Source organism: Myotis davidii, unplaced genomic scaffold (genome assembly GCF_000327345.1).
Source record: "Myotis davidii unplaced genomic scaffold, ASM32734v1 scaffold266, whole genome shotgun sequence".
NCBI lineage: Eukaryota > Metazoa > Chordata > Mammalia > Chiroptera > Vespertilionidae > Myotis > Myotis davidii.
Genome location: NW_006300032.1, coordinates 5,970,166 through 5,983,074, shown reverse-complemented (window position 1 = coordinate 5,983,074; position 12,909 = coordinate 5,970,166).

Here is a 12,909-nt window from a genome sequence, read left to right as displayed (position 1 = left end):
CAGCGCCGGAAGCTCCCAGCCTCTCCTTTTTTCCTTTTTTTTTTCTTTTTTATTCTGGGATTTATTTACCTTCTATAATTGAAACTTTGTTGCTTAGAGTGGAGCTCAGAGCAGCCGTGGCAGCTTGGCTTCCTTCATCATTGGGGCAAGCAAGCCTCCTGCTTGCTCCAGCTCTGTGGCTGCTGGCCACCATCTTGGTTGGGTTAATTTGCATATCGTCGCTCTGATTGGTTGGTGGGCATGGCTTAAGGCAGAGTAAAGGTATGGTCAATTTGCATATTTGTCTTTATTAGTGTAGATAATACATATTATATACTATAATACCTTATATTTATACTCTTATTTAAATCAATACATATGTTTATATTTCTATTTTGTATTTATATTTATTTGGCCCCATTTGGCAGGTTGGGACTCAGTATGAGGAAACTTAAGGTCAGGGTAGACCTGGATGGCAACAAGAAGAGAACAATTGTAAAAATGCCGACCTCATTACTTGGGTTTGAATCCAAGTTTTCAGGCAGCTTGTTTTTCTGACCTTTAAAACCACCTCTGAATCTCTGATAAACACAGAACTAAGCTGAGAAGAAAAGGTATTTACAGCACCACCTTTGGATAACTTTAAAGCTGCTCAAGTATTTTTGCAGTGACTGGAGGGGATGGAATGCTGGGAAAATAACAGCACTGGAAACAAAGCTGACTGGTTTTATCTCAACTTTTATATCCAACTGAAGCACACTTCACCTGTGAATAGCGATTATTAAGTTTCTTTCAAGGGAATGGGGCCTGTAATTCATGAATGCTGCAGGTGTGAAGCCCTACAAGCCTTTTCTCTGAATGAAAGAACGTTAATCATTATTCATGGGTGAGATAGTCCATTTATTCCACAGCAGAGAAGGAATTCCTCTTTTTATCTTCTTAAAACATGAGACCTTCAATTTTATAAGCTTCACAACAATGAAAGATTGTCTCAGAATTATGTTTATTAGGGTTGTTCTTATCTCATGCTGTTTTTTTAAATACCTAAATTTATGTAACTCCTAAAATGTCTGTAAAAACCTAAGGATAAAAATCAATGAACTATTCAATAAAATGTCTGAAGACATTAGTTATTCTAGACCAATATTTATACCTATGAATACAGAATAAATCTCATCACAATGAAATCCAAAAGAGTGGTTGTACTGGATTTTGTTTGTACCAAATGTTGCTTGAAATAATCGAGTCTTTGGCTGGAGTTTAGACGTCTTTTGATTGTGTAGAGATTTTAATTTGTCATGAAAATCAATTGACATTGTACATTTCTGAACATAATATTACTTGCCAAGCTTTTAATGTTCTTATTTAATTCTTCACATCATATATTTCACCCCTTTTCTAGTCATTTTTTTAAAATGTTGGGTGGGAATATATTTAAAATATATATATGCTTCTTTACATTGGTATGGTTGGTCTTCTTTTGTTTTTGTTTTTAAGCAACAGAGTGTACATAGTATAAATCTTACGGTTTACATGGGCATCAAGTTGATGCTGAAGACAAATCAGGTTTTTTAATGGTTTAAAATCACTTTTCATTTGCCTGTAGTATTTTTTATCATGTCAAATGAAAAATCAGCTACTTTACTACCTAACAAGATTATGTTCAGAAAATATACTGAGTAACCAAAGAGATTAGTTGATTAATTCTTCCTTAGTGAGGTAGAGATTTTATATATACATATATGTGTGTGTATATACACACACACACACACATACACACACATAATAGAGAAATTCCATACTGGCGAACAGCCAATAGTTGTATAAAAGTGTGCAAGATGTTGGTATAGAAACTGTAGATATTAATTTAACAAATGTAATAACTAAATGGCTGCCTTATTAAGTTAATCTGATTGTCTATTTATATCTCAAAACCAAAATTTAGATCGCAGAGCAAGACCATATCCACTTCTCACTAAGGTTTTACACTTAAAACAAAAAGTGGCTGCAATCCTAAATTTGGCCAGGAAAAAGATGGTGAGGTCACAGTTTATTGTTTCCCCTGGAAGAATTAGACAAAATTTGTTCCATAGTTCAATCTATAGACATTTTGTCTTGGAACTAGTCTCAACAAGTAGGAAGCTCATCTAGATTTGTTTTCATTTCTTTTACTTATTTATTTGGGAAGTTTCCCCAAATATTAGCCAATATACAATAGTAAAAAGATTATCAGTTCTTTTGGGGTGAAGATAGGAAATTTAGCCACCACACATTCAGGAAAACATTCACTTTTCTATATTTGGAAAAACCTGAACCTCAGCCTGTTCTTCCATGTGCTAGGGTGAGACATTCACTTACTGCCATAGGGGGAACTTGTCTCCCATATGTTATCAGTCATCTGGGTCAAGAATTACAAGGTAGTCCTTATGGCTATGTCTAGCACAAGGGCCTAAAGCCAGAGACAACTCATAAATAATAAATCATCAGCCAATCATTCCACAATGTATTTCTGTTGCTAAGAAAATGTACCCATTAAAACTCACAGAAGATTGAACCATCTTCTACAACAGCAAAGACAAATTAGACTCTGCAGACCTACACATTCGTCAGCTGTGTCATAAATATAATAGCTTCAAGAGCCATCTTAGCGGAACCTCTGACCTTTCATATCCAAGTGGCTTCTCGTTGCCCTTACTAGATCTAGCTATGTGGTGCAGTTTCTTCAATCCATCCGTGGTGACATGAAACATGTTTACTGCCTCTCTTTTGTTCCCCCTCCTTGGCAGTGTGAACTGAATCTATTTTTAGATCCTAACTATTCTTCAGACTGCTTCAGTCTTGGCCTGGGAAAAGACCACTGTTCAGTTGAGAGCTGTCAGAGCACCCCACAAGTGTATCCCAGGTACACTTTTCCACCCAATGAAAGATCTAGTTCCCATTAAAAAGCAAATTCCAGAAGGAAAGATGTATTTCATTGTTACATCTTTCAACGCTTCATTGAATCCCAACACAAATGAACTGGATTGTTGAATTTAAACACTTGGGTCTGTATTTCTCCAGAAACGTACCAGGAACAGTGCCGAACAGCTTCCCCAACAACTCTCTCAAAGTGAAGTAGAAATTGCTCTCAAATGCTAGTTATAAACGTGTAATCTGAACTCCAGCCACTCCACAGGGCTGCAGAAGAATTTACGATGTGCTAAATATTTCCTTTGTTCTTCCCAGTGGTAGCCTGCTGTAGCAATTAGGAAGCAACTGGCTCCACATGTAAACTGCTAGAATTTTCTAAAGAATTGTTGATAACTGTTCAACAGGCTCAACGAACAGGATTTTCTTATTGTGCAGAATTCTGATTTTTTAATTTCCTTTCAAGGTAATATTTTTTGAAATTTTTTTTCTAAAAATTTCTTCCTCTTTTCCTGGTGCCTTTCCATTGCCCCTTTACAGGGAGGGGAGGAGAGGTCAAGATGACTGCTGTAAGCCAATGAAGCCCAGGTTCTCAGGCTCCTAACACTGCAATCCTTTTTAAAGCCACATAAAGGTCCTTTGTGTTGCTATCAAAAACACCTCTGACCTCCTCTTTCTCATTTTCATAGAAAGTGACAGCCCAGTCCCATCCTTCATAAAAAGGCAAAAAAAGAAAAAAAAATTGCCTATACCGTACTTCTTCAGAAACCAGACACTATTAATCATCAGCAGGAGGCAGTATGGCTTCAATTAGCCACATAGTATACAATAAATTCTCAGTTATTCAGTGAGAGAGAGAGAGAGAGAGAGAGAGAGAGAGAGAGAGGCTTACTCAGTGCTGGACACTCTTCTTTACATGTATTAATTCTGTGAGGATAGTACTATCAGTATTTCCATTTCAGAATTGGAAAAAAAATTAGAGAAGTTCAGTATCTTGCTCAACATCACGTAGCTACTTACTGGTAAGGTTGGAAATAGTTCCAAAATACTTTGAGAGAGCAAAGGTTTTTGAGAGGCATTTTGGCAAAGTGATTAAGGACTAGATTGTAATATCTGTCATTCAGTTGCTATGCAATCTCAAGTAAGCTACTGAGCCTTTCTGTATGTTAGATTCATCATCTATAAAGTGGGATCATAGTACCCAACTCACTAGGCTCTTGTGGAGATTAAATGAGTTAACATACATTACACACTTAGAACAGTGCCATGCATGTAGCAAGCACAATGTAGATGTACTTTTTGCAACGCCTACTAATTTTTCATAAATAAGCCTTATGGAAGAGGGGGAAATTAGCTAAATTATTACCTCTCAGCTAGTTGCAAGACATACAACCAGAAGTGTGTCATGGTTTTGTGGAGAAAAAAGTATGTAACAAATAATAAAAAAGTATAATACGTGTTATAACCCATGGATGTTATTGTTTTATAAAGACAGGGGCATGACAGCAGGATTGTGAACACCATTCAGAAGGGGAGGAGCATGTGTAGGGCAGACTTTCTAAAATGTGCTAGACATTATCCTATGCATTATGAATGTGACTAAAACACTTGAAGAGATAAGCATTGAAGAGTAGGAATTATTCATTAGTGGTGTCGAGAAATCCCAGGCATGGCAACAGCATAGGTGAGGGGAAAGAGAGGAAAAGGTGGATCTAGGGAACTGTTTGGTTACAGTATATGTGTGTGTATGGATATAGGGCAAAGTGGGAAGATATGGCTAGAGCCCTTCAGAGACTGATTCACATACAACTGACAGATTACACTTCCTAAAGGACAATTCTGATCAAGAGCCCCCCTATTACAAAGCCACTAACATTTCTCCACCATCAAGGGTTGAATTGTGTCCTCCAAAATTCATATGTTGAACTCCTAACCTCCAGTACAGCAGAACATAACCTTATTTGGAAATAGGGTTGTTTTAGATATAATTAGTGTGTTAACATGATACTGTAGTAGAGAAGACCCCTAATTCAATATGACTGTGTCTTTGTATAAAAAGGGAAAATTTGGACACATAGACAGACACACCCAGGAAGTGCACAATATGAATACAAAGGCAGAGACTGGGTGATGCATCTACAAGCCAAGGAAAGCCAACTATTGTCATCAAACTACACAAGCTAGGGGACATGCATGGAAGAAGTCCTCCCTCGGAGTATTTAGAAGAAACCTATCTTGTCAACACCTAGATCTTGGACTTCTAGCCCCCAGAACTGTGAGACAATACACGACTGTTATTTAAGCCTTCCAGATAACCCATGGAACTTTGGAATGGCAGCCCTAACAAAATAATAATCTCTAGGAAGTGGGTCTCTGTGATCCATCTCCAGCATAGTCAACTTTTAATGGAAATGGTTACTGAATTTCCCCAGGGCAAACAGAGTGTAGGGAGGGAGGAAGGGGATGTAAGAACAAAGAACTACGGATATGAGCCAGCATCATGGTGGAAACCCCCATCCCCCAGGCGCCCATCTCAACTAGACAACTAGAAAAGGCCTCAGCCCATTTTTATTATTTATTTATTTTTAGAAATGAATAAGACCTAGGCGACGTATGAGGAAACTATTAACCCCATAGTACTCAGCTGATGAGGAACGGGAGGAAGGATTCGTGCACCTTAGGCTGTGATCGCTACTCCACGTGTGCCTGTACAACTGGACAACCGCTCTCAAGAACGTATTAAAAGTCTCGTTTTCCCCATACTTCTGTCTCTGATTCTGTTATATGCATTTGGACAGGTGAGCATTTCTCACATAAACCAACTAGCACAACATAAAGACTGCATTTCTAATGTTTTTCCTGAATTTCCTAAATAATTAGTAAAAGACAGTGCAAATTAATAGGGAAGTAACAGGACTGCACTCATACTAGCTCCCTTTCTGACATTCAGGCCTAACATGCCTCGTCCCAAATTGATGAAAAGCACTACAGCTCTTACTACTCTTAAGAAATATTCCTGGTGCTCTTGCATTCTTGCCTTTATCTTTAACCATTTCTTACATCTAGAATATATTTTCTATGATTTATAATTGTGATTGAGATTTCTACTCATTCTCAAATACTCAGCTGAAGTTCCCTCCTCCACAAAGCATTTCTCTGAGCCTAGCTCTTAAATTATATTTTTCTTTATGGTGCTTTATATATTCATATATACTGCCTAGTACCAGACAGATAGCAAACAATTCTGCTTGCCTTCTGCCACTGAGGAGAATGTGAAATCTTTAGTTCAGGGGTAGTAGTTACTTTACTCCTTATTTATTACATGAGTTATTATATTTGACATGTGGTAAGTGATCATTATTTGTTTACTCATGGCTCTTTAAACTATACTCAACATAATAAGTAATTAATAAAATAGACTTAGTTCTTCATAATTGTAATTGGACTCCAATTACACTTATGCTATTCCAATTGACATTGTTCCTCATTCATTGATAGTATGTTTCTTTAATTTTATAACAACCGTTTTTACATTCTTATGTACTAACTCTATCATCTCTCATTGCTGTGTCTGTTTTCATTGATTGGTCTTTGTCTCATTATGGGTTGTATTATTTTGCTTCTTTGCCTGCTTGGTAAATTTTGATTGGATGCCAGACATTGTGAATTTTATGTTTTTCAGAGGTAGGTATTTGGTGGTGGTGGTGGTGGTGGTGGTGATGGTGGTGGTGGTGGTGGTTTGTGTGTGTGTATGTCTGTGTGTGTGTATGTGTTTGTGTTTTGTATTAAATTTAACTTTTAAATAATTTTAGTCTTTGTTCTACCATACAAATAAATTTTTGGAATCAATTTGCTATTAAGCTTTGTTAGGGTGGATCCAGAATGGCTTTCTATCTAGGGCTAATTTATCTTCACTACTGATGCAATAATTTCTAAGGATTCTATGTCCCATATGTGAAGTCTTTGAATTCTTTCTGAGAACGCAACCTATTCCCACTCCTGTATAAATTTGGGGGATATTTTTCTAGATAATGCTTTCTAGTGATTCTTTCTCTAAATTCAAGTATTTTCTTCTCATATATCCATACTATTCAGCCAGAGATTTAAGGGAGCTCTTCTGTAAATCTCTGGAGTTCTCTTTCTGTGCAGATCCATTTCCCCTGATTCTACCACTAAAATTATAGCCACCTTAGCCTCAAATACCCAACTCAACAAGATAACTGAGCTCTGTTTGGGTTCACTCTTCCTACATTGTGTCCTGGTATCTCTCTCTTAGCAGATACCTGGAGGTCACTTTATTTGTTTCCCTATCTTGGGAATCACTGACCTGTGCTAACTGCTGTCTAGTGCCTGAAAAAAACATAGTTTTAGAAATTCAATCCTATTTTCTAGCTGTTTAAAGTAGAAAGGTAAATTTAATCTTGATTACTCTACAAAAGCAAGTAAATTACATATGTTGTACTTGTGAACATTGATTAGAAAGTGCTGTATAGTGACTGAGTTAAATATATTTGCTTTTGTGAATAAATATCTGACTTTTTTATTGCCTCTAAATCTTTCACTTTATGTGTTTTTTGTTTTTTGTTTGTTTTCTTCATGGAGGGACCATTTAAAATAAAGTTTGGGTGAAAGATCTACAAGAACTGGATAAACCCAGAGCTTTGGAGTCATGCAAATCTATGTTCCAATCCTGATTTTACCACCTCAAGTGACATGACCTAAGGCTACTAACTTAAGGCTTTTGAGTCTCTATTTTTTTTTTTAAAATTGTAAAACATAAGTTAACACAATAATCCCACATGATTATTGTGGGTGTTAAATGTCCATGATTCACTGCAGCTTTTATAATGTAGCTTTATTCTGAGATCCATGCAACAGGATGGATGAAGACTTACATGTGAAGTTAATAGTGAAATCTACCCCAAAACACACATCTAATAAGTTTTCTTCCACATTGTGGAGAGCAGCTACAGCGTTTAGACAGGTACAAGCCTCAGACTGATGAGAGGGCACGGTTCTCTTGTGGCAAAGCCACATACAAGTCCCAGCTTGAAGGGCAAAGCCCTCCCAGCACAATTATAGCCAAAGGCTATGGCTGTAAGCTTGACCTTATAGCCCAACCTTGTAGTCCTAGGTAGCTGAGGGATATGGGCTGATGGAGGTGCCACAAGTGCTGCCAAAACTAAGCTTGATAGAGTTTAGAGAACTGCAACAACAGGAAAGAAGTAGATTTGAAACTTACAAGAACATTGTAAACATCTTCACCACTCCCTTGTTTTGCTTTGTGTGATCTGACTATAAAATAAAGACTTGGCTTACAGGCTGTGTCACTGTGTCCTCATCCAGGTAATCCACCTGGTCCCAACTATATTCTCTTGTCTGTTTTCTTTAATCCTTCACCACCTCTCCTCAGGTTCACCACTGGCTATGCTGGACGCGGTTCACACATTCTCTTCTCTTCCAAATAACAGGAAACATTGTAATGGGAAGGCAAGAGAAATGAAGATCTAATCTCTGCTGTTCTAAAATTTGCAGCATTTCCCCAGGCATTTCTTTGCTCAAATGAATAAGCAAATAAACCTGGTTCAACTATTTACCACTCTACATCTTCAGTATGGAAGTCCAAAGTGTATGATGAATTAGTTCATTTTTCATTTGGATAGGCTTCTTCATATTTTTTCCTAAATTCTTCTTCCAAGAACTTAGCATATGATTTTGCTTAAAGTCTAACCAATATTTCTCATACCTTTTATTTCCTGTTTTACTGTTTCCTCTTGTTCTCATATCCTTCACTGGGTTTCCCAAAGATTAATTTATTATCTTTTTGTAATATGCTAATAACTCCTAAATATTCTGTCTTTGAAATATCCACTAATATCATTTAGTTACTCTTTTTAAAAATTTTATCTTTATTGTTGCAAGTATTACAGATGTCCTCTCTTTTCTCCATTGACCCCTTCTAGCCCACACCTGCCCCCTGCTCCAGGCCTTCACCACAACATTGTCTGTGTCCATGGGTTATGCATATATACATATAAATTCTTTGGTTACTCTCCTCCCACCCCCACCTTTCCTCTGAGATTCATCACTCTGTTCCATGTTTCTATGTCTCTGCATTTATTTTGTTCATCAGTTTATTTTGTTTTTTAGATTCCTTATATGATTGATATCATGTGATACTTGTCTTTCTCTGGCTTGCTTATTTAGCTTAGGATAATATTCTAGTTACTCTTTATCACAGTTTTATTCTGGATGCCTCATTGCTTCCACCATTACTACACTATCATTCCAGTCACAAGGACTCATGCATCTTCCTCTATTGTTCTCTGATTTATACTCTCACACTGTCAAGTCCTGATAATTATTCTTCTATAAGATCTCAATTATAGAAAATGCTTTCTCACAAGAAGTAGTTTGTGGTGAAGTGGGAAGAGGATAGAATATGCTGACCAAAAATCCGAGTTTGAATTCATGTTTGCAGCACATTATAACCTATGGTGACCTCCTTAAGCTCTCTGAGCTTCAGTTTACTCATCTGTAAAATAAGGATAGTAATAAATGCAGAGACTTGTCATAAAAATTAAATTAAAATGAGATAGCCGGTGAAGTGCTTAACAGAGTCATCAGCATATAGAAGGTACTCATGGACTGTTAGCTTGCTTTCATATTGTATATTTCTAAATCCTAAAGCTTTCATGCTTGGACTTGGGTAAAAACTTTCTGGTATTTTTCTCACATTTAAGTTTTTTTATTTCTATTTTTATGAGCAGGGAATATACATCCTGATTGAGGATAAAATGAGATATGTAAAAATTGTTATTCATGTACTAGTATATCAGTTAAGGTGTATTCTGCTGTAAGTAAAATTATTCAAGCTTAAACAGTTAAAAATTCATTTGTATTAAAAAAAATACAGAGATAGTGCATACTTTTGGGATGGTGGAGTCACCAAGCTCTTTTTCACATCTCTTTTTCTCTAACAACGATGTTCATGTCATCCAAAGATAGATCCTCTCATGTGAAAAAAATTGAGGTCATATGCTTTTTCTTCCTTCTTGTCCAATAGGAAGGAAAAAGTGGTTCCCTGTACCTTTATTAGCCTCCAGCAAATATTTTCTATCATCTCTTAGTACCTTAGCATTAGGTACTAAGCCCCTTTCCTCAAGCGACCATTGGCAAAGATAATAAGGTTACCTTTAATGAGATTGGCCTATTCTATAAGTGAAGGAAAATTCCTCTTACTGAATTGCTGCCACTCAGTGAAGGAAGGGTGGAAAGAATGCCAGAAGTCATCCTCAATGTTTATTGTCTATCTCCTTGAGGATAAGACCTTGTTTTGTCTGTTTCCTTCACTGCTGACTTCCTGATGCCCAAAAGAGTGACTGCATGTATACGCCACTCAAAAACAATTGTTGCGTGAACATCAGTAATTGTCACTGGATAACTTCATATTTCTTGGAACTATATTGCTGCTCATTTCATATCTCATAAATAATTGTTGAATGGATTACCTATCAAAATAATCTAAATGTATGCTTCTAACCTTTGTACCAATTAAGGCTCACTTTCTTCTCCATGTGTACCGTCCCTTTTCCCATCACAGACTAAGATGGACTTTTCAGTTGATCAGGGTTCATGAATCTTCCACATACTTGGCTTTTGCAAATTTCCAAAACTTGGAATGCTTTTCCTCTCTTCAAAACAAACTGTCTCCATGAAGGCTTCCAAGATCAAACATTTCCGGCTCTAGTCACTGAATCCCAGCAAAGCCTCAGCATTTTGGCACATTTCTTTTATCTTCTGAAATATTTGTAGGTATATTTCAGCCTTTCTTGCTTGCTCAATAATAAGCTCTGGAGAAGTATGTCTATTCTGGACAATATATGCCCTATGCAGGATACAGAGTACAGTAGACACTGGCAAGATATTAATGTTGGAGTGGCATAGAGATGGTTGAGATAAAAGATAATATTAATAAGGAGAATGATGCTGCTTTTAATATCAAAAACACGGAGTATTTAAACTCTAGAGTTTGCTAAATAGACATGAAAACCTTACTAACCATTCAGATTCTCATATCTTATTTCCAAAGATTCTGATTTAGGTATAAGATGGTGCTAAAAATAATCTGCTTTTTATCAAATGTTCCAAATGAGAATTAGATAAACAACATTTGGGTGTGTGGATATTATTCAACCAATCTCTTTTCTTTACATCAATACAAAACTACAAAAATAAGGCTTAATGTCTACTACTAAATAAACTATTAATGAATATTGCTAATCCTATGAATAAGAGCTAACTAGAATTACTGGAACATTTAAAAATATGTTTAAAGAAGGGGCAGGATTGGACAGGGAAAAGGAGAGGCAGAGAGATGGTACCAGATAGGAAGACTGAGTTCTGATTGTGAAGTGCCTTGCCTGCTCTGCTATGGAGTCTGGATTCTTCTGAGACCAGTGGGGAGTCTTGGAAGGGTTCTGAGCAGGGAATAACACAATATAATATGTGTGGTAGAAAGTTGACTTTGTCTGCATGTGATGGATTGACCAGAAAGGGGAAGCTGGAGGCAAAGGAAAATCACATGTGATCAAAACCACAAATGCTTTCTTCAGGCCACAGGGACAGGTAAGGCCCCACTGTACCATGAATCAACATAAGGCAGGTATTGTGTCTATGATCTCCATTTGGAGTCAAAGTGATTCATCTCCTTGAGGCATGTGACGGCCACTATGAGCTGCTCAGTCCAGAAAGTAAGGTTCAAACATTCTGTGCTGGGGTTCAAAACACAGAGGCAGCCCAAGAAAACCTCTTATTTTTCACTTATTAATAATGATGGAAAGTACAGCTTAAAGCTGGCAACTTATAAGGAGCAGCAAACATTTTTCATCAGCAATATATCATTAGCATAATTTTTTTAAAGAAAAAAAGTCAATTTATTGAAAGAATGGCTGAGACATATTGTTTTACATGTAGAGCTTAAATTGGAGTAGAGACTTAATCTCCCAGAGCTGGCAGCATCGGGGTCAGGTGTGAGGAAAGCCCTGATGTTCTATACTTAGAGTGGAGGAAATAGGCCATCCAGAGTGGCCAGGGAAACAGGCTTTCCCCTCATTATGGAAATGTTCTCTGCCTTTGCCACTATCTCTATCGACATTCCTCTTTTATCATCTTTCCAAGGAGTCCACTTGCTGGACAAAATGATAGATGGTAAAATTGGAGACACTGGGGTTAGTTGTTTCCTTTGGAGAGGGACCAAGGAATAAGGGAAATTGATTCTGTGCCCAGAAAGAAGTCAACTTGAAGAGCCAAATGTTATCAGGAAGACAGAGAATATTAAGTGAGAAATTAGCTAATTTTCCTATCTCCTTAAATGCTAAAGACAATCTTTCAAAATCTATGTAACTCAAACTGATGTCAATTATTCCCTAATCCTTTTCTTGGAGTTTCCTTCCAACCCTCCCTCCCCCATTTCAATAGATGCTTGCCTCCAACCTTAGTCTTTTTCACATATGCAAATCAACTTCCATCAAAACTTTAGTAAGAAACTGGAGATTTCATTTTTAAATGAAGCAAGGAGAGGATTTTATCGTAAAAACAGTTGAAATGTCCCCTTTAGGCATTTCTACAATGTCTATCTACTGAATGGGGAAGTCTCCCCTTTTCTCCTTCCTATTGAAATAGGAATTTTTAGGGGTGAAAAAGGCAGGTTTAGAGAATTTTTAAAATTAAGGGGGTCTATGGAAAAAACACACGGCAACACAGTTGCAAAAGGTTACATTTCCATAAGACAAGGGAACTGGGAGTAGCAAAGGTCTATATTTACAAAATAATGAAGGAGGGCCTCACTTGTCCCATGTGAGGTTTGACCTTTGAGCTCAGGAGTTGCTATAGTGACCAAATCAAAGAGGAATAGTAGCCAATCACAGGGGATATTGAGGCCTAAAAACTGAAGCCTTTATAAACAGGGGAGAAAGGAACTCAGTGAGACTCTTCCCCCCTCCCCACGTAGGAGTCTGTGCT